Source organism: Brassica rapa, chromosome A07 (assembly GCF_000309985.2).
Source record: "Brassica rapa cultivar Chiifu-401-42 chromosome A07, CAAS_Brap_v3.01, whole genome shotgun sequence".
Lineage (NCBI taxonomy): Eukaryota > Viridiplantae > Streptophyta > Magnoliopsida > Brassicales > Brassicaceae > Brassica > Brassica rapa.
The window spans coordinates 2831315-2858721 of NC_024801.2; the positions used below are offsets into that span (position 1 = coordinate 2831315).

The window sequence follows — 27407 nt, forward strand, 5'->3', positions numbered from 1 at the left end:
TTTGTCTACGTCACTTGTGGATATACCAGGAAATGTTTCTTCGACTTGAGAAACAAATAGGCTGTAAAATTAATCACATTTCATAGGAATGAATCTCTTGCAATTATATAATTAATTATATGTGTTTTGAAGTGTCCATATATGTTACCTTTCAAAATAACGCATCAATGGATCCTCGCAATTGAGTAGAATATAGGTGTGTGCACTATGAGCGTCTTGTTCACTCGACCACCAAACCTCTTTAGACTTCCCACCGAGTCGTCCAATCTGGCTAAAGATGTCTGGAACACCAGCAACTGCATATGTTGGCGCAACTCCACCATCATCATATCTTCTTGGAGCTCTTCTACGGGTACGTACTTTTGACGCAAAGTAGTACGATGTGAAGTGAGAAACTTCTTCCGTCAAACTTCCAGCAATTATAGAACCTTCAACTTTGGCGAGGTTCTTTGCTTTTCCCTTCAAATATTTCATGGCTCGCTCATACTGATACATCCATCCGTAATGTACAGGTCCACGAAGCAATGCTTCATATGGGAGGTGGACAGCTAGATGCTCCATGACGTCAAAAAATCCAGGAGGAAATATCTTCTCCAAGTTGCACAATAAGATGGGAATGTTCTCCTGAAGCTGTTCTACAACTTCTTCTTTAAGAGTGCGTGTGCTCAGATCCCTGAAAAATGCTCCAATGCCTTTTATATTCCAAAAACAATTAAACACATTGTTAGTCGTATATTATTTTGCAAACTAGACCGTTATAAAATTATTGTGATATAAAACACTACGAACCTGCAAGTGCTTCATGTACGTTTGTTGGAAGTAGCTCCGCAAATGCAAAGGGCAGTAGTCGTTGCATAAAGACATGACAATCATGACTCTTCATCCCAGAGAACTTTTGACCCTTTTCAACACATCTAGAGAGATTTGAAACATACCCATCGGGGAACTTCACTTCTGATGCCACCCAGTTGAACAACACCGACTTTTTTTCTGAAGACAGTCTGAATATCGGAACGGGAACTTGTCCATTGCTTTTAATATGTAACTCGCTTCTTGAGCAAATATCCGGCAAGTCCAACCTCGATTTTATGTTGTCTTTTGTCTTCCCTGGGACATTCAATATTGTATTCATGATGTTCTCAAAGAAATTCTTCTCTATATGCATCACATCGAGGTTGTGGCGCAGAAGAAGATCCTTCCAATATGGCAACTCCCAAAATATACTCTTCTTGTGCCAGTTGTGATGAACACCGTAAGAATCAGGCATATTACGAGGGACATGCCAATTACCACCCCAACGAACTGTTTCGTTAGCTCCGTAGTAGTCGATTTGTGCTTCAATTTGTTCTCCAGTTAGATATGGTGGAGAAGTGTCTCTCACAACCCTTTTGTGCCTAAACAAATTCTTGTTTCTTCGGTAAGGATGGCCAATGGGAAGAAATCGACGATGACAATCAAACCAACTTGTCTTCCTACCATTCTTCAGTTGAAACGCATCTGTCGTTCCATTACAATATGGACAAGCTAATCTCCCATGTGTAGTCCATCCAGACAACATCCCATATGCAGGAAAGTCACTTATGGTCCACAAAAGCATAGCTCGCATCGTAAAATTCGTCTTCGTTGAACAGTCATACGTCCTCACCCCTGTTGACCACAAATCCTTCAACTCTTTTATCAGTGGTTGTAGGAAAACATCCAGGGACCTTTTTGGATGGTTCGGACCAGGTATCAATATCGTCAAGAATAGCAACTCCCGTTGCATGCACATCTCCGGTGGCAGGTTGTATGGCGTAAGAAAGACTGGCCACAATGAATATTGTCTCCCTGACATTCCGAACGGACTAAATCCATCTGTGCATAATCCGAGATACACATTCCGGCTATTGCTAGCAAAATCCGGATGTACTTTGTTGAAATGTTTCCAGGCTCTTGCATCTGATGGATGAGTCATCTCACCATCCGTCTGAGTATGCTCGGCATGCCATCTCATCTTTGCAGCAGTCTGCTCTGATTGATACAATCTTTTCAATCTGTCTGTAATTGGTAGGTACCACATCCTTTGGTACGGTACCCTATTACGTCCCCGTCCTTGCGGCTTGAATCGTGGCTTCTTGCAGAATCGACATACTTCTAGCTTCTCATCATCTCCCCAATAGATCATGCAGTTGTCGATGCAGACATCTATCATCTCCGAAGGCAACCCAAGACTATAAACTAATTTCTGAATCTCATAATAAGAATCAGCAGACACATTGTCTTCCGGCAAATACTCTTTAAACAAGTCCGCCCATTCGTTCATGCAACTTTCAGGTAGATTGTGATCAGTTTTAATATTCATCATTCTAGCAGCCAACGACAATTTAGAGAGACCTTCTCTACAACCACTGTAAAGTGGTTGATTCGCCGCGTTTAACATTCCGTAAAACTTTTTTGCATCTATATTAGGTTCTTCATCTTCATCATGAGCTACGAATGCATCAGCTACCATATCATGAACCCTATCATAATCTACCATCTCCTCCTGATGGTAACTATGTTCATTATGCAAATGATGATTAACCGGTTCTTCCTGAAAATTGCTATTACTACTACTAGCTTCATTCTGATCATAATTATAACCTTCCCCATGTTGAAACCAGATATAGTAATTTGGCGTGAAACCTCTATTTATTAAATGCTTCCAAACATTTTCACGGTTTGCCAATTTCGAATTGTTGCATTTCCGACAAGGACAGAACATCTTACCACTTTCTTGGGCGAGCGGTGTTGAATCTGCTTGGTGCATAAATGTCTCCAGCCCCGCAAGGTATTCTTTCGTCACTCTCCCGTTAGCATCTCTATGCATATACATCCAATTCCGCAACTCGTAAATAGTCCCAGAGCCAGCCATTTTTTTTTCTTTCACGTTTTTTGTTGTTGGTGTGTTTAAAATGATGTTCCAACATCCATATTTATAGAAAATTTCGAATCTGGTAGTTGTAATTTTACTATGAAATTACGACGAAAATTAATTGTATGGCCAAAAAAAAAACGTGAGCCACCTACCAAGTTGGTGGATTCAAAATTTCCTCGTTAAGTACACGTAAAATATTTCGTCGTAAAGCACTCGCGAAATTTACGTGGATTTTACGAGGAAAAACTATTTCCTCGTAAAAGCCACGTCAATTTACATCGTCTTTACGACGAATATTTTTTGTCGTTAACTTACGACGAAATAACGATGCTTTTCTTTCTCAACGTACTTTCCTCGCAAAATCAACGTTTTTTTACGAGGATTATTTTTCCTCGTTAAACTTCCTCGGTAAAGATACGTTTTCTTGTAGTGGAAGAACATTCACCTTATAAACTATTAACCGTTTTGTACATGTATCATGTATAGGAAAAATTATAATGTGCGAGTCACTCAGTTTTACATTGTATAATTATGTATCATACATTTTCTTCATGTTTGAAGAACCACCATGAAAGATGTAGTTCAGCTTCTGTGCGAGTTTCAAAAATAAATTGTAAGTGTAATTTCCCGAGTTGTGATATATGGAAAAATCTTAAAATATATTGTAACTTCCCGAGTTGTGATATATGGAAAAGTCTTAGGATAATTGTTTTGGCTATCTATGTCAGCAAAGTTGACTTACTTTTTTCGTTAGACATATGTTTAAAACTCAAGAATTAAGTGTACTTGGGCTGGAGTAGTGAAATGATGGATGACCTATCGGAAAGTTATTTGTGATACCTACGAGTGAGGCCAAAACACGGAGAAAAATCATGTGGTGTTTGCAGGGTCAGAAGACTTAACTTTCGAGCCTTGGAAAAATTAATGCACCGCCTGTCAGACAGGATAAGGCCCACCGCCCGAGAGAACGGGCGTGGATAGCCCATTAGCCGTTGGTGGTCGAGTTGTTACAAGTAGTATTAGAGCTGGTTAGCCATCTCAATTCTGACCTGAGAGGTGTCTTGAAACATGTCGTTGTGTTGCAACGAGGACGTTGCGTTCTTTGAGAGTGGGTGAATTGTAATATCCGAGTTGTGATATGTGGAATATATTTATAAAGGTTTGCAATATATTCCAAATGTTTTTCATAAACACAAACGCTAAATATATTATACATCAAAAAATAAAATTTCACCACTTTTCATAAATTTAAGATTAAAAACTAAAAAATGCAGTTATAGCAAAATTAATATTACAATTTTGATAATTTTTTCTCATCTAAATTTCAATTATTTTAATTAAAATAATTTATTTTGCACTTTGAAAATAAATAACTAAATTTTATAGCTTCAAAAATATATAAATAATATATAAAATTTTAATTTTCATTAAAAGTTTTCTCAAACAAAAAATAATTATTTAGTTAAAACTTAAAAGCACCTAACTTGTACTGTACATAACAGACAACTCAGACGTTATTTTTGAGTCACAGATAATTGGTAAATTATGGATTTTTTTCTTTGTCATCATTCTGGATTTTGTTAGTTCGTGTATTAAATTTGAACTAACGGAGTGTTCATGTATGTATTTGTACAACTTATCTGTGCATGTACGCATCGTGTATCTATTAATTTATTAATTATTCAAAACGTAAAAAACCACCTAACATGTGCTGTATATGACATACAACTCAGATTCCGTTACATTTAATTCACTCTTAACTCACGGACAATTGGTTAATTTATGTGAAACATGGATTTTTTTCAACAATCTGGATTTGTTAGTTAGTATATTAAATTTGAATTAACTGAGTATTCATGTATGTATTTGCACAACTCGTATGTGCATGTACATATGTGCATGTACTGATCGGGACCGTTGAACTCTGTTAATGTAGAAATTAGCCGATTTCTCTAACTACAGTATCAAATCTTATGCTTTAAAAACATACATTTATTATGGGATCCATACTACTAACCATGGATAATTTCATACCATAATTTATATGCTAATAACCATCTTTCAACATGTGTTAGTCTATATAATAGAGATTAAGCTTCAAACCCAACACAAACTCCTCTCAAACAAAATTAAAGTAGAGAGAGATAGAGTGAGTGATCAATTATCATTGCTTCTTCATGATCTCAAAGTGATGATCAAAGAATCATCACTCATTTTCCCATCTGTAGAAACCTTTACCCATGAGAGAAAATCTATGTTTCTTGTTCAATGTCGACCAAGTTTACAACTTCGATGTCCAAACGGTTCATTTCTTCCGAGAAAACAAAGATTATTCTCCGGAGATTGTGGCGGAGATGCTGAGAAATGCGTTGGTGAGAGCAATGGACGTTTATGAGTTTTTGGCCGGGAGAATTCGCGTGAACCGTAGCTCTGGAAGCCTGGATGTTGACTGTAATGGTGCCGGAGCTGGGTTTGTAATGGCGGAGAGTGAGTATACTTTGGAGGAACTTGGAGATTTGGTTTATCCAAATCCATCCTGTGCTAAATTGGTTACAAGTCAGCTTCAATCTTTGCCTAAAGATGATCAACCATTGTTTGCTTTTCAGGTAACCAACGATTACTTCCTAAAACTATTCCAAATTATAATGTATTTTTTTTTGTGGAGTAATAAATCACCCAAGAAAAATATTTTACAAGTTGAGTATACATTATTATATAATAAAAACACGAATAAACTTCCTCAGAATCTTTAAGAAGTCTAGACCCAAGCAAAAAAGGGAGGTAGACAGAAGTTAAATTAGTAGCTACGAAAAAATATATGTACCATTAATACTTGTGTACAAAGTATCAGTTTGGAGGCTTAGTTTATTTAAACTATTAAAATCTGTTCTGAAATACAGAATTATCAAATTTTTGGATTCTTAGTTTATCTTAACTATTAAAATATGTTCTGAAATACAGAATATATATTTTGAAAAAGCCATAAACCGTTGTTTGATTAGCCCGCGTCTGATTTTTGAGTTGGTTAGGTAAAGGCTGAGTAAGCCAAAGATGCTTAGTTGGCCAGTCGTGCAGAGAAACCACTGATCTAATCTACTTAGGGCTGTGTTTATTATTTCTGCCTTATTACTCTTCTTCACTTGGCTTGTTGTTCTTTCTGTGTACACGGGCATAGATATGGATATGGTGTCTTGATTCTTTTTATACAACTTTGATTCCGCCTGATATTCATCCAACTGGTCTATGTATCTATAGCTTGCTGAGGAGAATGTTCAAAACTATATAAAAAAACGTGTCGGAGCTTGAGTAATCTTCCATTCCCTGAAATATTTAAACTCTAATTAAGAATTAACACAACTGGCAATTTTGTAGAAATGAAAGATAGTTAGTTACAAAGGAGCATTAAAGAAGTGAGACGTCCCAAATAGTTCGTCTTCACCAAGCTAACCGATAGCATTCTTCCGCAGTGACGAATGGTACTAAACGGAACGTAGTAACGCATGCATTGACGTGAAAGTGTTATCTTTATTCTTACATTCTCAGATTTTATATATATGCGAGAAGCTTCACCCTGCAACATTTATTTTATCTTTTGTTTAAGAGTTTGAAGTCTTGGAAATCAATTTTTTTAGTTCAACTCTTTTATAAGAGTAATGGTGTTTGCTATATTTTATTGTTGCATTGGCACTGATCGTACTGATCGTCCTGGGAACCATCGGCTGCTGCGCACACTACCACAAGAGGCAAAGGGACTTCCTTTAAGGGAGTTTATTTTAGTATTTTATTCGTAATTTGTTTTGCGTAACTTTATCGAATCTGCTAAAATGAGCTTTTAGTCAATTTACGGAATTTCTTTTCTTTGGTCTCAATTCCGTTGTGCAATGATTTTGCAGTCTGCCAGACTGTTGGAAGCCCTTAACACAAACTGGGAAAAGGATGATGACAACCAGGAGGTGGAAAAATATGTAAAAACGAGAGATCTACGGCATGTGCCATATGGTAAGTCAAATTAATCTCCCGAACAAAAGTATATATAAATGAAAATTATCATCTGTTTTGGTTCAGTAGTGTCTTATTCAACTTAAGTTTGAGCTCTTAAATTTGTTCTACAAATTTTAATATTTTAGTTATATTTTTATCAGGTATATTTTTTTCTTTTCTTAATATTTTTTTTTAAATAAAACTTATATTTACTTTAGGGAGTTTATTTTAGTATTTTATTCGTAATTCGTTTTGTGTAACTTTATCAAATCTGCTAAAAAAAGCTTTCAGTCAATTTACGGAATTTCTTTTCTTCAGTCTCAATTCCGTAGTGCAATGATTTTGCAGTCTGCCGGCATGTTGGAAGCCCTTAACTCAAACTGGGAAAAGGATGATGACAACCCGGGAAAAATATGAAAAAATGAGGGATCTACGACATGTGCCATATGGTAAGTCAAATTAATCTCATGAATAAAAGTATATATAAATGAAAATTATCATCTCTTTTGGTTTAGGTTCAGTAGTGTCTCATTCAACTTACATTTGAGCTCTTAATTTTGTTCTACAAATTTTTAAAATTTTAGTTCTATATTTTTATCAGATAAATTTTTATTTTTTTTCCTTTTTTGCTATCTAATAGAATTTTCTTTTCTTTTCTTAATTTTTTTAAATAAAACTTATACTTTACTTAAGATTTTTTTGGTAACACACTTTACTTAAGTTTACTTTAACAATTATTTTTATTAGTTTATGTTTCTTTATTATAAAAACTAAAAATAACAATTTTTATGTACACTATAAATTTATAATATTAAATATTTGATATTATGAAAACTGTCTTTCGTTTTTACCCAACTATTTACAATAAAAATGTAAAATTTTATTACATAAGCATAATATAGTTTAAACTCTTATATCAGATTTTTTTTGGGTGAATTACCCATTCGTGGGCTTATACTAGAAGGAAAAGTTTTGTGGAAACCACAGTATTTACATAATTAATAATTACGAAATCAAAATCTCAAACGATGAAAATGTTGTTCAAAACAGGTTCAAATGACCCTATTTACTTTACAAAATAGTATTTTTGCGTGAAATTGCTACCAAGAGTTGGCTATGAATGTCCGAAGCATAAACCTTCTTTGAAGAAGTATCCTCTGGTCTATAAAACCTTCTCACTTTAATCTCGGACAAATTATTTATTGGATCATTTTGGGACAACTACTTCTAGTACCTTACATACAGCAAAAGCTTTTAAGCCATTGTTCCTCACACACTTGGATTTTGAGTTCATCTATCATGATAAATTGAGGTTTGACATATACATAATCTTCCTTAGAATAATCAACCGCGATGAAGACAAACCCAGTCTTTGAAACATTAAGTTTGATTTTTGACCTTCCCTCTACCTCCTCCCTGATCATACATGAACTGCAGAATCTTGAACCATGACTCATGTTTTTGAGTTGAAGACTCAATAAACTAGGGCTAGACATAAGGTAATAACATGGGTCGTGGTTCAGGATCTTGCAATTCATGTATGATTGGAGAGGAAGAAGAGCGAAAGTCAAAAGTCAAACTCAATGTTTCAAAAAGTGGATTTCTCTTCAATGAGGTTTTGATTATTCTATGGAGGATTGTGCATATGACAAATCTCAATTTATAACTATAGATATAATTGAAAAGGATAAGACAAATTCAAGTTTGTGAGGAACATTGGCTTAGAAGTTTTGGTTGTTTGTAAATTACTAGAAGTAGTTGTTCCAAAGGTATCAAAAAGATTTGTTTAAGATTAAATTGAGAAAGTTACGTAGGCCTGATTATATTCCTTCAGAAAGCTTATGTTTTAGACAATTAGTAGCCAATTTTTGGTAACAATTTTGGACCTATTTTAAACAACATTTTCATCGATTGTATTTTTTCTAATAATTTTAATTTATGTAGATATTGAGGTTTCCGACCAAGTTTCGCTTCTGGTATAAGCTCACAAATGGGTGATCTCACCAGAAAATATGAGTAAAGAATTTTAAAATTATATTATTCTTATAAGGTTTTAGTTTTTTTTATTTTAAATAATTGAGTCAAAAATTTGAGAAATATTTTTTTTTGGCATCAAATTATATAGTTTCATACTGTCTCTGTGAACCAAAACGGGAGATCTTGATCCATCTGAACTACGAAAGACGGTTGCTTCCTGATATTGTGTGCTAGGCTATCAGCCTTTGAATTTTGCATCCTTGGTACATAGATGATCTTTGATTGGAGGAAACTTTCTTTCAGGATCTTAATATCTTCCAAATAACGTGTAAAAGCTGGTCATTCTTCTGGTTCCAAAACCATCTTCACCAATTGACGTAAGTTTCTCATACATTCCATTGCCCAGAGTAGCGCTTCCATCTCCGCATGAAGAAGAGAGAGACTAGCAGGTACATTCTTCTCCCCCATCAGCCCATCAAATCTTTCTAGAGTGCTGAGCCAACCTTGTCCGGAGAAAATATCATTCTCTTTCCAGGAACCATATGTGAAACACCATCTTCCTAGAATTGACGGTAGAGTCGTACCCTCAACGTGTGGTACTATCTTCTGTTTATCCAATATTTGTGCATCAGCCCAGAGTGTTGATTTTGTTTCTGCCAATTTAAGCATTTTCCTAGGATTAATATCCAGATTAAAAAAAACTTTATTATTTTTTTCATTTTCAAATGTACCGTAATATCCATGCAAACTGATGATCAATCTGCGAGAAAACTCTCGAGAAGAGATGATCCATGTTTGTGAAGAGAAAGCTTCTTGGAAAAATATCTGGATTTGATGGTATCTTTGAGAGAGCCCAAACATGTAGTACTGGAGGACATTCAAAAAACACATGGTTTATCGATTCCTCATCGGTTCCACATCTTGCACAACATATATCCCCTTGTATCCCTCGCACTCGCAGATAAACATTTATTCATTTTAGTTGTTATTTAATAAATAAACATAAAATTTGATAAAAATAATTGCTAAAGTAAAACTTAAGTAAAGTGTTTTACCAAAAAAAACAATTAAAGTATAAGTTTTAAATTTAGAAAAACTAATATTAAGAAAAGAAAAAATAAAATATTCCTAATAGATAACAAAAAAAAAGGAAAAATAAGAACTTAATTTATGAAAATATAACTAAAATAAAAGAAAATGTGTAGACAAAACGAGCTGATAATTTTCATTTATATTTAATTTTGTTCGGGAGATTAGTTTTACTTAGTATATGACACATGGTGGGAATCCTTAATTTTTCATATATTGATTTGATAAAAAGTTATAGAAAATTAATTACTTGATTGAACGAGTATTTGGTTTAAGCAAGCCAAGTAGGGAGTATAAGTAACAAATTAAACTATTTGAACTAGTTAAGCCAAATAGAAAATACTTCCAAATTAGGATCAATTTCTTATTCCGCCCCAAGAGGTAAAAACAATCTAATATGGACCACCCTTCCTAATATAAATTTCTTTTATAGTTAACTTTAATTTAGATAGCAAGCAAATCTTACTATATATTAATTGAGAAAACACTTTAGTGACTTTTGCTTACGTGTCGATCATAGGTAAACTCTTACAAAATTGTTATAATTTGATTGGTCGATGATTTTTAATTTTTATTTATTTTATTTAGATCTAAAAAAGGTAAGTCTATAACCAATTAATATCACTTGCCAAATAATTTACATAATATTACAAATAATGATTTATGGTAACTAATTGTTTATAAAATACATAAAATAATAAACAACAAACTGTTTATATAAATTAATATAATGTTCATATTAATTTATATAAACAGTATGTAATATCACTTGCCATTTTATATTCTTATTTAAAAGCATTATGTTTTGTGTAAATTATCATAATAACTATTAACATCTTCTAAAGTTCATATTACATGCTTTATAAATCATCAATAAGAACATTTATCAAATTATTTATCTAGGCTTATTGTATATTTTAAATTATTATAAGAGTTTGTATGTCATCTATGAGAGCTTATAAATTACTTTATAAAATTTATATTAAAATCTCATTCTACTATCCTAGTATATATTAATTGAGAAGTGAGTTAAGAGAGTTTTTGTTATGTGTCGATCATATATGAAATCCTAAAAAAATGTTATAAATTGATTGGTCGATATTATTTAATATAGATAAATTTTTTATATTTTTAAAATACATAAAATAATAAGCAACAATCAGTTTATATAAATCAATAAAATGATTTTATATTCTTATTTAAAAGCATTATATTTTATAAGTTGTGTTGTTTCATAAACTTAACTATTGAAACTTTTCATAATAAAAAGTTATATATTTTCAATAGCTTGACCATTTAACCACTTCTTAATAGAAACCATTTAAGAATTTATATATGGACTATTCCTCCCATCACTCACCATAGTTTGTTTTTTATAATTTACTGCATGTTGGCTATGTCTTTACTAATTAATTAATAATTAACTGTCTGTTGGTGGTATGTTATATAAAAGTTCAATTAGATAATGAAAATTATGTCTTCATTCTATGAAGATTTATATATATTTTGAAGTCTAACATATGTTTTCATATAGTAAGATTTTGTATATATTTGGAAGTCTAACAATTGAATCCCTTTAATTTTAGAAAAAAAATAAGATTTTATTTAATCATTTATTCTTTGATAGGCCTATAGGCTTTTATTTCGGTCTATTCACAACCCCATTTATTTATACAGCACTAAATTCACAGCAATCAAACTTTTATAAAAAATTCAAAATCACAGCTCTTAACATAACCTACAGCTGTACAAGTGTTCTACATAGCCAAAAATCCAGCGTAATGTTTTGGAGCTTTCTTTAAAATTCTAAAGCAACAAAATCTAAAGCCACAGCAAAAATTCTACATATTTCTTTCTACATCAAATTTTTTAAATCTACAGCCATTACCAATCGAACCCTATATCAAATACTAGGGTAGACCCGCCTTACAGGCGGGATTTGATGGGTTGATTTTTATAAAAAATGTTACTTTGTGTAAATTTCTTCTTATGTTAAATTTGGTGTGAGTATGATTATTGTGAACACCAAATTTGAATTATATAACTAACTAATGATGACTGAGTTCTTAGTATTGTTGGATTTTTAATTCTGAATTGAAAAAATTTATAGTGTGGTAAGTTAGTATAAATGTTTTGGTGAATGTTAGTAACAGATATTATTATCAATTTTTGTTACTTGTTTGGCTTTTTGTGCTATTTTTAGTTATATTTACTTATATATAATGCAATTGATCGTGGTTATAAGTTTAATAATAAATAAAGAGAAACGAAAAAAAACGTAACAAATGTATTATTTTGGACAATCTAAGCACAGTACGCAAAAATGAGAATCATTTTTGACTAAAATATTGTGTCTCAAAATGTAGAGCATTTTGTGTTCATGCGGATCCAATCAACTATGCATTGGTATCCAGTAAACATGGTTTAGATTTGGTAATAATGATTATAGTGAATTGATATTATATTTAAAAAATCACGGTTTATGGATATAGTATGGTTTATTAACTGAACAAACCAAGCGAACCAAAGATGCTGGTTTTATTATATATTATAGTAGTATATTTAAGGGGTTTAATAATATACATAATACAATTTTATTGATATTTGTTTTTTTTTTGCCTACAGTCTAATTTTAGGAAAATAAACAAAACATACTTTGACATTTCTGTCGACAAATATCTGATTTAATATTTACTTATTTAATAATATTATGGTTTAATAATTTACTTTTAAAGTTTTTTATTACTATTATCTTAATTGGTCTACTAATTTTTTTTCTATGTTTTTCTACTTTTTGTTTTATATTTCATTAGGGGACTTAAAAATTTTATGCTCATTGCATATATCTAACTATATATATAACTTTCCTTATAGGGATTTGTTAGTTATAGTTAAATTACTCTTTCTAATCAACCATTGAAAGTTTTACAGTACAATAATTGAGAAGTTTGACTAATTAAACTATATTTTTTTATATTAAAGAGTAATTTGATTTATACATAAATATGTACGATAAAGTTAATATTCTCTTACTGAATGTTAGTTATAATTTTTTTCTACCTTTCTTGCTATAATATTCATGAAAGAATATTTCAAGTACACATAATAGTTTATTTAATTAAACATGGGGTTTTTTTTAATTTATGCTGGCTCTTTCTTTCTGGTGTCTTTGTAGTATGCATATAATTCTATTATATATTTGTGGATATCTTGATCTTTAAAACATAGTATATATATATATATATATAATATGTGTCACAGGCTCTTTATATGAAACCTTAAATTTAAAACAATGTTTAAGCGTTAAGAAAAAGGTTTTCATAAAAGTAGCAAATGTAAGACAATAAGAGAAGAAGGAGTCCAGTCTTTCAAAATATGACACTTCAAACACTGGTGAACGATACCGTCGTCGAAGCCTATAATTGTTGAAGAACACATTGGCTCCTTTTCCGGCGAAGAGAGTGATAAAGTCAGTACTTGAGAACATACAGGATCAGAGATAGCGTACCAAGTAAACCAGTTCAATGCTAAGCTAAAAATATATGTATACTATAAATATAATGTATACGGGTCATGTGTTTAGCTTCTTAACTATTATGGAGCCGCAGGTACTGTGTGAGCATTATATTTATATTTAGTATTTGTTGAATAAAATGCAAATGAAGGGAAATATCGAATATGAATGGACCCATCGCATGTTTAGTATATGTTGTCGTTGTCAAATTGGACTCAAAATATGCGGATGATTGCCTACGTTAAACATGATCATATTTACAATCATGACAGAATATAGAGAATACTAACTTGAATTAAAAAAAACCATATAATACCAAATATTTCCTAAATGAGATATATTTTATATTTGGTATCAAGAAAACCAAAACTATAGAAGTAGGAAAGTGTAAAAGTCAAACTTGTTAATAAAGCAAACACCAGAAAAGGAAAAAAAAAACAACATAAACGACTTCAGCATTAAAAAACACACAGGAAAAACTGCGTCTTGTACTCCAATCCTCTTCACCTATGCCTTGCGTGCTTTCTTCACCTTCTCCGATGCTACTTGCGCCTGGCTAGGTCCACCAGTTTCAACCTTAGAAGGCACTGTGATGGCATCGGGGTTGTCATCTCCATTGTAAACGTCGCCTCCCTATTTGATAAAAAAAGTCATATATATCTTTATACCGAACAGCCACGTATCTGGAAAAACCTTACATTCTTTAAACCTTACATTCCATAAACCTTAGATTATCAACAAATGCAGGCTGCAGCACACGGTCACGCTCACTGAGGATGCGCGAGACAGTAAAGGTCTGATGATTTGCTGTGAATTTAAGTGAACTCACCCTCACCTGGAATGTGTAGGTCTTACCAAACATGTCTCACACAAATGGTGGGGCCTGTGTTTCCTCTGGGTTGACACCATCACCAGCCTGAGCAAAGAGTGGTTCAATGGAAACTGTATGAATAAGTAGCCAGTAAAAAAATATGAATTACAGTTGATAAAGTACATACCAAAAGATGGTCAGCTTCAAAGGCCCTCATGTTGTGATGTTTGGTCATTACCTGATCGAAACAGACAAACAAAGCTTTACCAGTTTCATCTGCAACGGACATCTCCACACCGTACCTAGCGGACAGAGAACATACATCAAATCCTAAAGGTGAGTTTGCGCTAGGTCAGAAATTTAATGTTACTGAATAAGTTGCCGGAAATTAGCACATACCGGAGGAAACCAACTGCACTGGTATGTTGCAAGGAAGACATGTGAAAGAAGATACTGTGCACTAAAGTTGCTTGGCCCAGTTTGAGCAGGAAACATTGCACCATCCCTTCTCCACCTTTATTTCAGTTACTCTTCTGGTACAGATAAACACCTTCAGCTTCACCACCAAAACCCGACCAAAGACATGATGGCTTTACCACATCAGTCTCAATGATCTGATCCAACGTTTTTGGAGTTTCACAGCAGAGTAAACCCCAGTCGAAACGTCTCAGCTTCTCGTCAATCAGGTCTTCTCTAAAGGAAGAAGATGGTAGATTGATGATAACTCTAAAAAAAGGCCAAAACTTGATGATGTCTTGACGGCAAATCTCTTAGAGAATCTCGTCCGTGTGATCAAGAACCAGAAGAAGCTTCGTGTGAGAATTCGTCGAGTAGTGATGTTTCTTTGATGCATCTTGCCATGAGATTAGTCCAGTTCAGTCTTAAAACTTCAAGAACTTTCTTCACAAACTTGTGAACTGAGTCCTTTTCTAGAAGATTCATGCCTGAATCATCAAAACCTAGCAATCTAGGCCCTGTTCTTTTCAGAGACGCTGCGTCAGCGACTTGCAATCAAAAATATAAGTAACTTCTTGTCCAAGTATGTGGAGACTACCACGGACAGCGGTACTTTTGACGCCCAGAAGCAGTTGCTTCACCATTTTAAGTGACGCTACTTTACACAGCTGTCAGAATAGCCACCCGAAATCCTTATAAAAGTTGATCGCAGCTTCGATGACTAATTTTTGATCGCCGGAAGTGATCGCAGCGTCACTGTACCGAACAGGGCCCTAATCTTCTCTTCTACTGTTTCTTCTTCTAGACGTATCCTCTCTAGAAAATAGACAGGACTTGGTTGCTCCTGCTCTTGTTTCAGGTCTTGAATGTTTCTGTCTCGTCTTTCTAGATCCGAACTTGATTCCTGGAACAATTTAGAGCATAAGTTAAACATCAAATCTGTTGTAGAGTCATAAGAAATGTCTTCTCCTGTTCTCAGAGCTTACCGCTGATGAGCTCTCAAGATATCTTAGACTTGTGTACTCAGCAGAACCTGTACAATTGTGGTTGAGAGACCTTACAATGGAGTTGTGAGGATTCGGATCAGAAACCTCCTAGTCCTTGTCCACGGAGCACAACTTGAACCTCTCTCTTCTCTCTTTGAGTTTTATTTGCCGGCTGCTCAACTCATTAGGACCTTCATACACCGGTATTATCACATTGTGAAAGAAGTTATCAAACATCAAAAGCTGGGAAATGGCTCAGCCATAAATCTAAATAAACTAATAGTCAGAAAGGGAGAATTTTCACAGCCTTAAAAATACGAACATTGTGAATAGAAGATATCACACATTAAAAGCTGGGGGATGGCTCGACCATAAATCTACGACAGGAACTTCAAAACACAATGAATAATGATAATCTGGAATCAAGACGGTGGCGATGTATATAGAATATAACCGGAGATCTAATTAAAACTATAAACAAAAATATCAGTAAAATAGATTACTTGAGGATCAAGAAGGAACATATCGACTCACATAAGCTCTCCACCACGCCGGACGTTCCTGGCCTCCCAAAATCGGAGCAGGCGAACTTGAACGGAGGAGGAAGAGTGGCCAGTCTGTAGATCGGAGAGGATAACCAAATCGTTAGCCATGACTCAAACCTTTTGTATAATGATTAGTTTAGAACGAAGGATGATTTTGAAAGCATGAATTCATATCTTTTTATAGTAGACTTCCACCGCCTTGCACTCTCCAGGGTCGCATCGAATGGAGATCGTGTGTGAGTGATTAAGGAGGGCTTTATGAGGGGATCAGTTACTGCCTCATCTCGTAGCGGATGAAGAAGATGAAAGATCGATCCATGCAGGAACAATGGAGACGCGAGAGAGAGAGACAACGAAAACCCTAATCCAAAACGCAACGTTTCAGTTTTGATATTGAATGTAGAGTTCGACGGGCTGATCGTGTGCAGAAAGAAGCCCAACGACAAAGTCAAAGAAACCCCAAAACCCAATACGAACGAAATAAATGAAACGGTGAGTTTAGAAGAAAGGGGACAGGTGTCGCAACGTGGTGAATCGAATTAGTGATGTGGCTCCTTCTCGTGAGAGAATAGTCTTCTTTATAATATTAGATTTTAAGAATTCAATTTAAAACAAGATATGCCAAGAAATATATGGAAGCCAAATATTGTACTATAATTTTATTATCTAAAGTATAATATAAAAAATCTTCTAAGATAACTCTTTTTAGTTTATTTTCATAAAAATAGCTCTTAAGAAGAAAAATGACCAAATTTTTTTTTATTAAAGTGTAAATATACATTTATACCCTAAGGTTAGCTAATCTAGACCTAGGGTTTATAGTTAAGAGGTGAGATTTTGATGATGTAGTTTCAAATTTTAAAAAATAAAAATTAAAATTTTAAAATAAAATAGGTCATTTTGGTCATTTTTCGTTCTTGAGGATATGTGACAAAAATTAAAAAAAAAAAACTATTTGAGAGAATTGTAGAGAAATTTCCTAGGATAGTCTTTTTAGTTTATTTTCACAAAAATAGATTTTAATAAGGAAAATGACCAAAAAAAGTTTTATTAAAGTGTAAATATACATTTATACCCTAGGATTAACTAATCTAGAATTAGAGTTTAGAGTTAAATGATGGGGTTTTGATGATGGAGTTCAAATTTTTTTTTAAAAATAAAACTTTCAAAATAAAAAAGAACAATTTTGGTTAATTTTTTCTTTGATGACTATTTTTGCGACAAAAACTAAAAGAAACTATTGAAAGATTGCCCTATAATATATCTTAGTGTTTTAACGTGAATCCTATGCTCTTTTATTTTTTTTACAAAGAACGTGAGTCTTATGTATTGCACATTGGCACACCTTATTCATGTTTACGTACATGTATTATTACACAATTTTATATGAAGAACATTCACCTTATAAACTATTAACCGTTTTGTACATGTATCATATATAGGAAAGATTATAATGTGCGAGTCACTCAGTTTTACATTGTATAATTATGTATCATACATTTTCTTCATGTTTGAAGAACCACCATGAAAGATGTAGTTCAGCTTCTGTGCGAGTTTCAAAAATATATTGTAAGTGTAATTTTCCGAGTTGTGATATATGGAAAAGTCTTAAAATATATTGTAACTTCCCGAGTTGTGATATATGGAAAAGTCTTAAGATAATTGTTTTGGCTATCTATGTCGGCAAAGTTGACTTACTTTTTTCGTTAGACATATGTTTAAAACTCCAGAATTAAGTGTACTTGGGCTGGAGTAGTGAAATGATGGATGACCTATCGAAAAGTTATTTGTGATACCTACGAGTGAGGCCAAAACACGGAAATAAATTATGTGGTGTTTGCAGGGTCAGAAGACTTAACTTTCGGGCCTTGGAAAAATTAATGCACCGCCTGTCAGACGGGATAAGGCCCACCGCCTGAGAGAACGGGCGCGGGTAGCCCATTAGCCGTTGGCGGTCGAGTTGTTACAAGTAGTATTAGAGCTGGTTAGCCATCTCGATTCTGACCTGAGAGGTGTCTTGAAACATGTCGTTGTGTTGCAACGAGGACGTTGCGTTCTTTGAGAGTGGGTGAATTGTAATATCCGAGTTGTGATATGTGGAATATATTTATAAAGGTTTGTAATATATTCCAAATGTTTTTCATAAACACAAACGCTAAATATATTATAAATCAAAAAATAAAATTTCACCACTTTTCATAAATTTAAGATTAAAAACTAAAAAATGCAGTTATAGCAAATTTAATATTACAATTTTTATAATTTGTTCTCATCTAAATTTCAATTATTTTAATTAAAATAATTTATTGTGCACTTTGAAAATAAATAACTAAATTTTATAGCTTCAAAAATATATAAATAATATATAAAATTTTAATTTTCATTAAAAGTTTTCTCAAACAAAAAATAATTATTTAGTTAAAACTTAAAAGCACCTAACTTGTACTGTACATAACAGACAACTCAGACGTTGTTTTTGAGTCACGGATAATTGCTAAATTATGGATTTTTTTCTTTGTCATCATTCTGGATTTTGTTAGTTTGTGTATTAAATTTGAACTAACGGAGTTTTCATGTATGTATTTGTACAACTTATATGTGCATGTATGCATCGTGTATCTATTAATTTATTAATTATTCAAAACGTAAAAAACCACCTAACATGTGCTGTATATGACATACAACTCAGATTCCGTTACATTTGATTCACTCTTAACTCACGGACAATTGGTTAACTTATGTGAAACATGGATTTTTTTTCAACAATCTGGATTTGTTAGTTAGTATATTAAATTTGAATTAACTGAGTACTCATGTATGTATTTCCACAACTCGTATGTGCATGTACATATGTGCATGTACTGATCGGGACCGTTGAACTCTGTTAATGTAGAAATTAGCCGATTTCTCTAACTACAGTGTCAAATCTTATGCTTTAAAAACAGACATTTATTATGGGATCCATACTACTAACCATGGATAATTTCATACCATAATTTATATGCTAATAACCATCTTTCACCATGTGTTAGTCTATATAATAGAGATTAAGCTTCAAACCCAACACAAACTCCTCTCAAACAAAATTAAAGTAGAGAGAGATAGAGTGAGAGATCAATTATCATTGCTTCTTCATGATCTCAAAGTGATGATCAAAGAATCATCACTCATTTTCCCATCTGAAGAAACCTTTACCCATGAGAGAAAATCTATGTTTCTTGTTCAATGTCGACCAAGTTTACAACTTCGATGTCCAAACGGTTCATTTCTTCCGAGAAAACAAAGATTATTCTCCGGAGATTGTGGCGGAGATGCTGAGAAATGCGTTGGTGAGAGCAATGGACGTTTATGAGTTTTTGGCCGGGAGAATTGGTGTGAACCGTAGCTCTGGAAGCCTGGATGTTGACTGTAATGGTGCCGGAGCTGGGTTTGTAATGGCGGAGAGTGAGTATAGTTTGGAGGAACTTGGAGATTTGGTTTATCCAAATCCATCCTGTGCTAAAGTGGTTACAAGTCAGCTTCAATCTTTGCCTAAAGATGATCAACCATTGTTTGCTTTTCAGGTAACCAATGATTACTTCCTAAAACTATTCCAAATTATAATGTATTTTTTTTTGTGGAGTAATAAATCACCCAACAAAAATATTTTACAAGTTGAGTATACATTATTATATAATAAAATTATAAAAACACGAATAAACTTCCTCAGAATCTTTAAGAAGTCTAGACCCAAGCAAAAAAGGGAGGTAGACAGAAGTTAAATTAGTAGCTACGAAAAAATATATGTACCATTAATACTTGTGTACAAAGTATCAGTTTGGAGGCTTAGTTTATTTAAACTATTAAAATCTGTTCTGAAATACAGAATTATCAAATTTTTGGATTCTTAGTTTATCTTAACTATTAAAATATGTTCTGAAATACAGAATATAGATTTTGAAAAAGCCATCAACCGTTGTTTGATTAGCCCGCGTCTGATTTTTGAGTTGGTTAGGTAAAGGCTGAGTAAGCCAAAGATGCTTAGTTGGCCAGTCGTGCAGAGAAACCACTGATCTAATCTACTTAGGGCTGTGTTTATTATTTCTGCCTTATTACTCTTCTTCACTTGGCTTGTTGTTCTTTCTGTGTACACGGACATAGATATGGATATGGTGTCTTGATTCTTTTTATACAACTTTGATTCCGCCTGATATTCATCCAACTGGTCTATGTATCTATAGCTTGCTGAGGAGAATGTTCAAAATTATATAAAAAAACGTGTCGGAGCTTGAGTAATCTTCCATTCCCTGAAATATTTAACCTCTAATTAAGAATTAACACAACTGGCAATTTTGTAGAAATGAAAGATAGTTAGTTACAAAGGAGCATTAAAGAAGTGAGACGTCCCAAATAGTTCGTCTTCACCAAGCTAACCGATAGCATTCTTCCGCAGTGACGAATGGTACTAAACGGAACGTAGTAACGCATGCATTGACGTGAAAGTGTTATCTTTATTCTTACATTCTCAGATTTTATATATATGCGAGAAGCTTCACCCTGAAACATTTATTTTATCTTTTGTTTAAGAGTTTGAAGTCTTGGAAATCAATTTTTTTAGTTCAACTCTTTTATAAGAGTAATGGTGTTTGCTATATTTTATTGTTGCATTGGCACTGATCGTCCTGGGAACCATCGGCTGCTGCGCACACTACCACAAGAGGCAAAGGGACTTCCTTTAAGGGAGTTTATTTTAGTATTTTATTCGTAATTTGTTTTGCGTAACTTTATCGAATCTGCTAAAAAGAGCTTTCAGTCAATTTACGGAATTTCTTTTCTTTGGTCTCAATTCCGTTGTGCAATGATTTTTCAGTCTGCCAGACTGTTGGAAGCCCTTAACACAAACTGGGAAAAGGATGATGACAACCAGGAGGTGGAAATATATGTAAAAACGAGGGATCTACGGCATGTGCCATATGGTAAGTCAAATTAATCTCCCGAACAAAAGTATATATAAATGAAAATTATCATCTGTTTTGGTTCAGTAGTGTCTTATTCAACTTAAGTTTGAGCTCTTAAATTTGTTCTACAAATTTTTAATATTTTAGTTATATTTTTATCAGGTATATTTTTTTCTTTTCTTAATATTTTTTTTTTAAAATAAAACTTATACTTACTTTAGGGAGTTTATTTTAGTATTTTATTCGTAATTCGTTTTGTGTAACTTTATCGAATCTGCTAAAAAAAGCTTTCAGTCAATTTACGGAATTTCTTTTCTTCGGTCTCAATTCCGTAGTGCAATGATTTTGCAGTCTGCCGGCATGTTGGAAGCCCTTAACTCAAACTGGGAAAAGGATGATGACAACCCGGGAAAAATATGAAAAAATGAGGGATCTACGACATGTGCCATATGGTAAGTCAAATTAATCTCATGAACAAAAGTATATATAAATGAAAATTATCATCTCTTTTGGTTTAGGTTCAGTAGTGTCTCATTCAACTTACATTTGAGCTCTTAATTTTGTTCTACAAATTTTTAAAATTTTAGTTCTATATTTTTATCAGATAAATTTTTATTTTTTTCCTTTTTTGCTATCTAATAGAATTTTCTTTTCTTTTCTTAATTTTTTTAAATAAAACTTATACTTTACTTAAGATTTTTTTGGTAACACACTTTACTTAAGTTTACTTTAACAATTATTTTTATTAGTTTATGTTTCTTTATTATAAAAACTAAAAATAATAATTTTTATGTACACTATAAATTTATAATATTAAATATTTGATGTTATGAAAACTGTCTTTCGTTTTTACCCAACTATTTACAATAAAAATGTAAAATTTTATTACATAAGCATAATATAGTTTAAACTCTTATATCAGATTTTTTTTGGGTGAATTACCCATTCGTGGGCTTATACTAGAAGGAAAAGTTTTGTGGAAACCTCAGTATTTACATAATTAATAATTACGAAAACAAAATCTCAATCGATGAAAATGTTGTTCAAAACAGGTTCAAATGACCCTATTTACTTTACAAAATAGTATTTTTGCGTGAAATTGCTACCAAGAGTTGGCTATGAATGTCCGAAGCATAAACCTTCTTTGAAGAAATATCCTCTGGTCTATAAAACCTTCTCACTTTAATCTCGGACAAATTATTTATTGGATCATTTTGGGACAACTACTTCTAGTACCTTACATACAGCAAAAGCTTTTAAGCCATTGTTCCTCACACACTTGGATTTTGAGTTCATCTATCATGATAAATTGAGGTTTGACATATACATAATCTTCCTTAGAATAATCAACCGCGATGAAGACAAACCCAGTCTTTGAAACATTAAGTTTGATTTTGGACCTTCCCTCTACCTCCTCCCTGATCATACATGAACTGCAGAATCTTGAACCATGACTCATGTTGTTGAGTTGAAGACTAAATAAACTAGGGCTAGACATAAGGTAATAACATGGGTCGTGGTTCAGGATCTTGCAATTCATGTATGATTGGAGAGGAAGAAGAGCGAAAGTCAAAAGTCAAACTCAATGTTTCAAAAAGTGGATTTCTCTTCAATGAGGTTTTGATTATTCTATGGAGGATTGTGCATATGACAAATCTCAATTTATAACTATAGATATAATTGAAAAGGATAAGACAAATTCAAGTTTGTGAGGAACATTGGCTTAGAAGTTTTGGTTGTTTGTAAATTACTAGAAGTAGTTGTTCCAAAGGTATCAAAAAGATTTGTTTAAGATTAAATTGAGAAAGTTACGTAGGCCTGATTATATTCCTTCAGAAAGCTTATGTTTTAGACAATTAGTAGCCAATTTTTGGTAACAATTTTGGACCTATTTTAAACAACATTTTCATCGATTGTATAATTTTAAATTATGTAAATATTGAGGTTTCCGACCAAGTTTCCCTTCTGGTATAAGCTCACAAATGGGTGATCTCACCAGAAAATATGAGTAAAGAATTTTAAAATTATATTATTCTTATAAGGTTTTAGTTTTTTATTTTAAATAATTGAGTCAAAAATTTGAGAAATAGTTTTTTTTTTGGCATCAAATTATATAGTTTCATACTGACTATGTGAACCAAAACGGGAGATCTTGATCCATCTGAACTACGAAAGACGGTTGCTTCCTGATATTGTGTGCTAGGCTATCAGCCTTTGAATTTTGCATCCTTGGTACATAGATGATCTTTGATCGGAGGAAACTTTCTTTCAGGATCTTAATATCTTCCAAATAACGTGTAAAAGCTGGTCATTCTTCTGGTTCCAAAACTATCTTCACCAATTGACGTAAGTTTCTCATACAGTCCATTGCCCAGAGTAACGCTTCCATCTCCGCATGAAGAAGAGAGAGACTAGCATGTACATTCTTCTCCCCCATCAGCCCATCAAATCTTTCTAGAGTGCTGAGCCAACCTTGTCCGGAAAAAATATCATTCTCTTTCCAGGAACCATATGTGAAACACCATCTTCCTAGAATTGACGGTAGAGTCGTAACCTCAACGTGTGGTACTATCTTCTGCTATGTTACATGGAAACGGAAGCGGGTACGTGGAAGCGGAAGCGTATGGAAGCGCAGAAGCGAGATTTTTTAAAAAATTAGGAAGCGGATACGTGTTGGAAGCGTATCCACATATATATATATATATATATGAATATATATACATATGTAAGATTATTTTTTAAAATCTAAAACTAAAAATTATATGATTTAAATTTAAAATAAAGCATCTATTCTTATAATAATTTTCAAATGACTTCATATTTAAACTGTGAAAATACACATAAATTAAATTAAATAATATTATATTATATTTTTTTAATTCCTTATAATTAATTGACATAATATATTTGAATATATGATTTATCTTTAATAAAAACCTCAATGCATAAAGATAATTTATAGTATTAGTTTTAATATTTATATATTTTTATTCTCTCTATTCAATACTATTAAAATTTGGATTATATATAAATTAAAAACTATAATTTTATATTTTTATTGATATAAGACATTGTTTTTTTTTAAATGGAAGCGTGATTCCAAAACGGAACCGTAAGCTTCCAATGTGTTTTTAAAGAGAATATTTTAGAAGTGTTTTGGAAGCGAGATTCCGTAAGCTTCCACAAGGTTCCGATTCCGATTCCGGTTCCGAAGCGGGAAGCGGACGTCCGATGAAGCTTCCGTGCAACGTAGATCTTCTGTTTATTCAATATTTGTGCATCAGCCCAGAGTGTTGATTTTGTTTCTGCCAATTTAAGCATTTTCCTAGGATTAATATCCACATTAATAAAAAACTTTATTATTTTTTTATTTTCAAATGTACCATAAAATCCATGCAAACTGATGATCAATCTGTGAGAAAACTCTCCAGAAATGAGGTTCCATGTTTGTGAAGAGAAAGCTTCTTGGAAAAATATCTGGATTTGATGGTATCTTTGAGAGAGCCCAAACATGTAGTACTGGAGGACATTCAAAAAACACCTGGTTTATCGATTCCTCATCGGTTCCGCATCTTGCACAACATATATCCCCTTGTATCCCTCGCACTCGCAGATAAACATTTATTCATTTTAGTTGTTATTTAATAAATAAACATAAAATCTAATAAAAATAATTGCTAAAGTAAAACTTAAGTAAAGTGTTTTACCAAAAAAAAAATTAAAGTATAAGTTTTATATTTAGAAAAACTAATACTAAGACAAGAAAAAATAAAATATTTCTAATAGATAACAAAAAAAAAGGAAAAATAAGAACTTAACTTATGAAAATATAACTAAAATAAAAGAAAATGTGTAGACAAAACGAGCTGATAATTTTCATTTATATTTAATTTTGTTCGGGAGTTTAGTTTTACTTAGTATATGACACATGGTGGGAATCCCTAATTTTTCATATATTGATTTGATAAAAAGTTATAAAAAATTAGTATTTGGTTTAAGCAAGCCAAGTAGGGAGTATAAGTAACAAATTAAACTATTTGAACTAGTTAAGCCAAATAGAAAATACTTCCAAATTAGGATCAATTTCTTATTCCGCCCCAAGAGGTAAAAACAATCTAATATGGACCACCCTTCCTAATATAAATTTCTTTTATAGTTAACTTTAATTAAGATAGCAAGCAAATCTTACTATATATTAATTGAGAAAACACTTTAGTGACTTTTGCGTACGTGTCGATCATAGGTAAACTCTTACAAAATTGTTATAATTTGATTGGTCGATGATTTTTTTTTTTTATTTAGATCTAAACAAGGTAAGTCTATAACCAATTAATATCACTTGCCAAATAATTTATATAATATTACAAATAATGATTTATGGTAACTAATTATTTATAAAATACATAAAATAATAAACAACAAACTGTTTATATAAATTAATATAATGTTCATATTAATTTATATAAACAGTATGTAATATCACTTGCCATTTTATATTCTTATTCAAAATCATTATGTTTTGTGTAAATTATCATAATAACTATTAACGTCTTCTAAAGTTCATATTACATGCTTTATAAATCATCAATAAGAACATTTATCAAATTATTTATCTTGGCTTATTGTATATTTTTAATTATTATAAGAGTTTGTATGTCATCTATGAGAGCTTATAAATTAATTTATAAAATTTATATTAAAATCTCATTCTACTATCCTAGTATATATTAATTGAGAAGTGACTTAAGAGAGTTTTTGTTATGTGTCGATCATATATGATTTCCTAAAAATATGTTATAAATTGATTGGTCGATATTATTTAATATAGATAAATTTTTTATATTTTTAAAATACATAAAATAATAAACAACAAACAGTTTATATAAATCAATAAAATGATTTTATATTCTTATTTAAAAGCATTATATTTTATAAGTTGTGTTGTTTCATAAACTTAACTATTGAAACTTTTCATAATAAAAAATTATATATTTTCAATAGCTTGACCATTTAACCACTTCTTAATAGAAACCATTTAAGAATTTATATATGGACTATTCCTCCCATCACTCACCATAGTTTTTATTTATAATTTACTGCATGTTGGCTATGTCTTTACTAATTAATTAATAATTAACTGTCTGTTGGTGGTATGTTATATAAAAGTTCAATTAGATAAAGAAAATTATGTCTTCATTCTATGAAGATTTATATATATTTTGAAGTCTAACATATGTTTTCATATAGTAAGATTTTGTATATATTTGGAAGTCAAACAATTGAATCCATTTAATTTTAGAAAAAAATAAGATTTTATTTAATCATTTATTCTTTGATAGGCCTATAGGCTTTTATTTCGTTCTATTCACAACCCCATTTATTTATACAGCACTAAATTCACAGCAATCAAACTTTAATAAAAATTTCAAAATCACAGCTCTTAACATAACCTACAGCTGTACAAGTTCTCTACATAGCCAAAAATCAAGCGTAATTTTTTGGAGCTTTCTTTAAAATTCTAAAGCAACAAAATCTAAAGACAGCAAAAATTCTACAGATTTCTTTCTACAGCAAATTTTTTAAATCTACAGCCATTACCAATCGAACCCTATATCAAATACTAGGGTAGACCCGCCTTACAGGCGGGATTTGATGGTTGATTTTTATAAAAAATGTTACTTTGTGTAAATTTCTTTTTATGTTAAATTTGGTGTGAGTATGATTATTGTGAACACCAAATTTGAATTATATAACTAACTAATGATGACCGAGTTCTTAGTATTGTTGGATTTTTAATTCTGAATTGAAAGAATTTATAGTGTGGTAAGTTAGTATAAATGTTTTGGTGAATGTTAGTAACTGATATTATTATCAATTTTTGTTACTTGTTTGGCTTTTTGTACTATTTTTAGTTATATTTACTTATATATAATGCAATTGATCGTGGTTATAAGTTTAATAATAAATAAAGAGAAACGAAAAAAAAACGCAACAAATGTATTATTTTGGACAATCTAAGCACAGTACGCAAAAATGAGAATCATTTTGACTAAAATATTGTGTCTCAAAATGTAGAGCATTTTGTGTTCATGCGGATCCAATCAACTATGCATTGGTATCCAGTAAACATGGTTTAGATTTGGTAATAATGATTATAGTGAATTGATATTATATTTAAAAAATCACGATTTATGGTTATAGTATGGTTTATTAAC

The 27407-nt window shown here is 32.0% G+C and overlaps 2 pseudogenes; both read left to right on the forward strand.

The window, feature by feature from the left end:
* Nucleotides 1–3176: 3176 nt before the first annotated feature.
* On the forward strand, nucleotides 3177–13882 carry LOC117126598 (annotated as a pseudogene).
* A 2042-nt stretch (nucleotides 13883–15924) lies between these two features.
* LOC117126597 lies at nucleotides 15925–27179 on the forward strand (annotated as a pseudogene).
* Nucleotides 27180–27407: the final 228 nt, after the last annotated feature.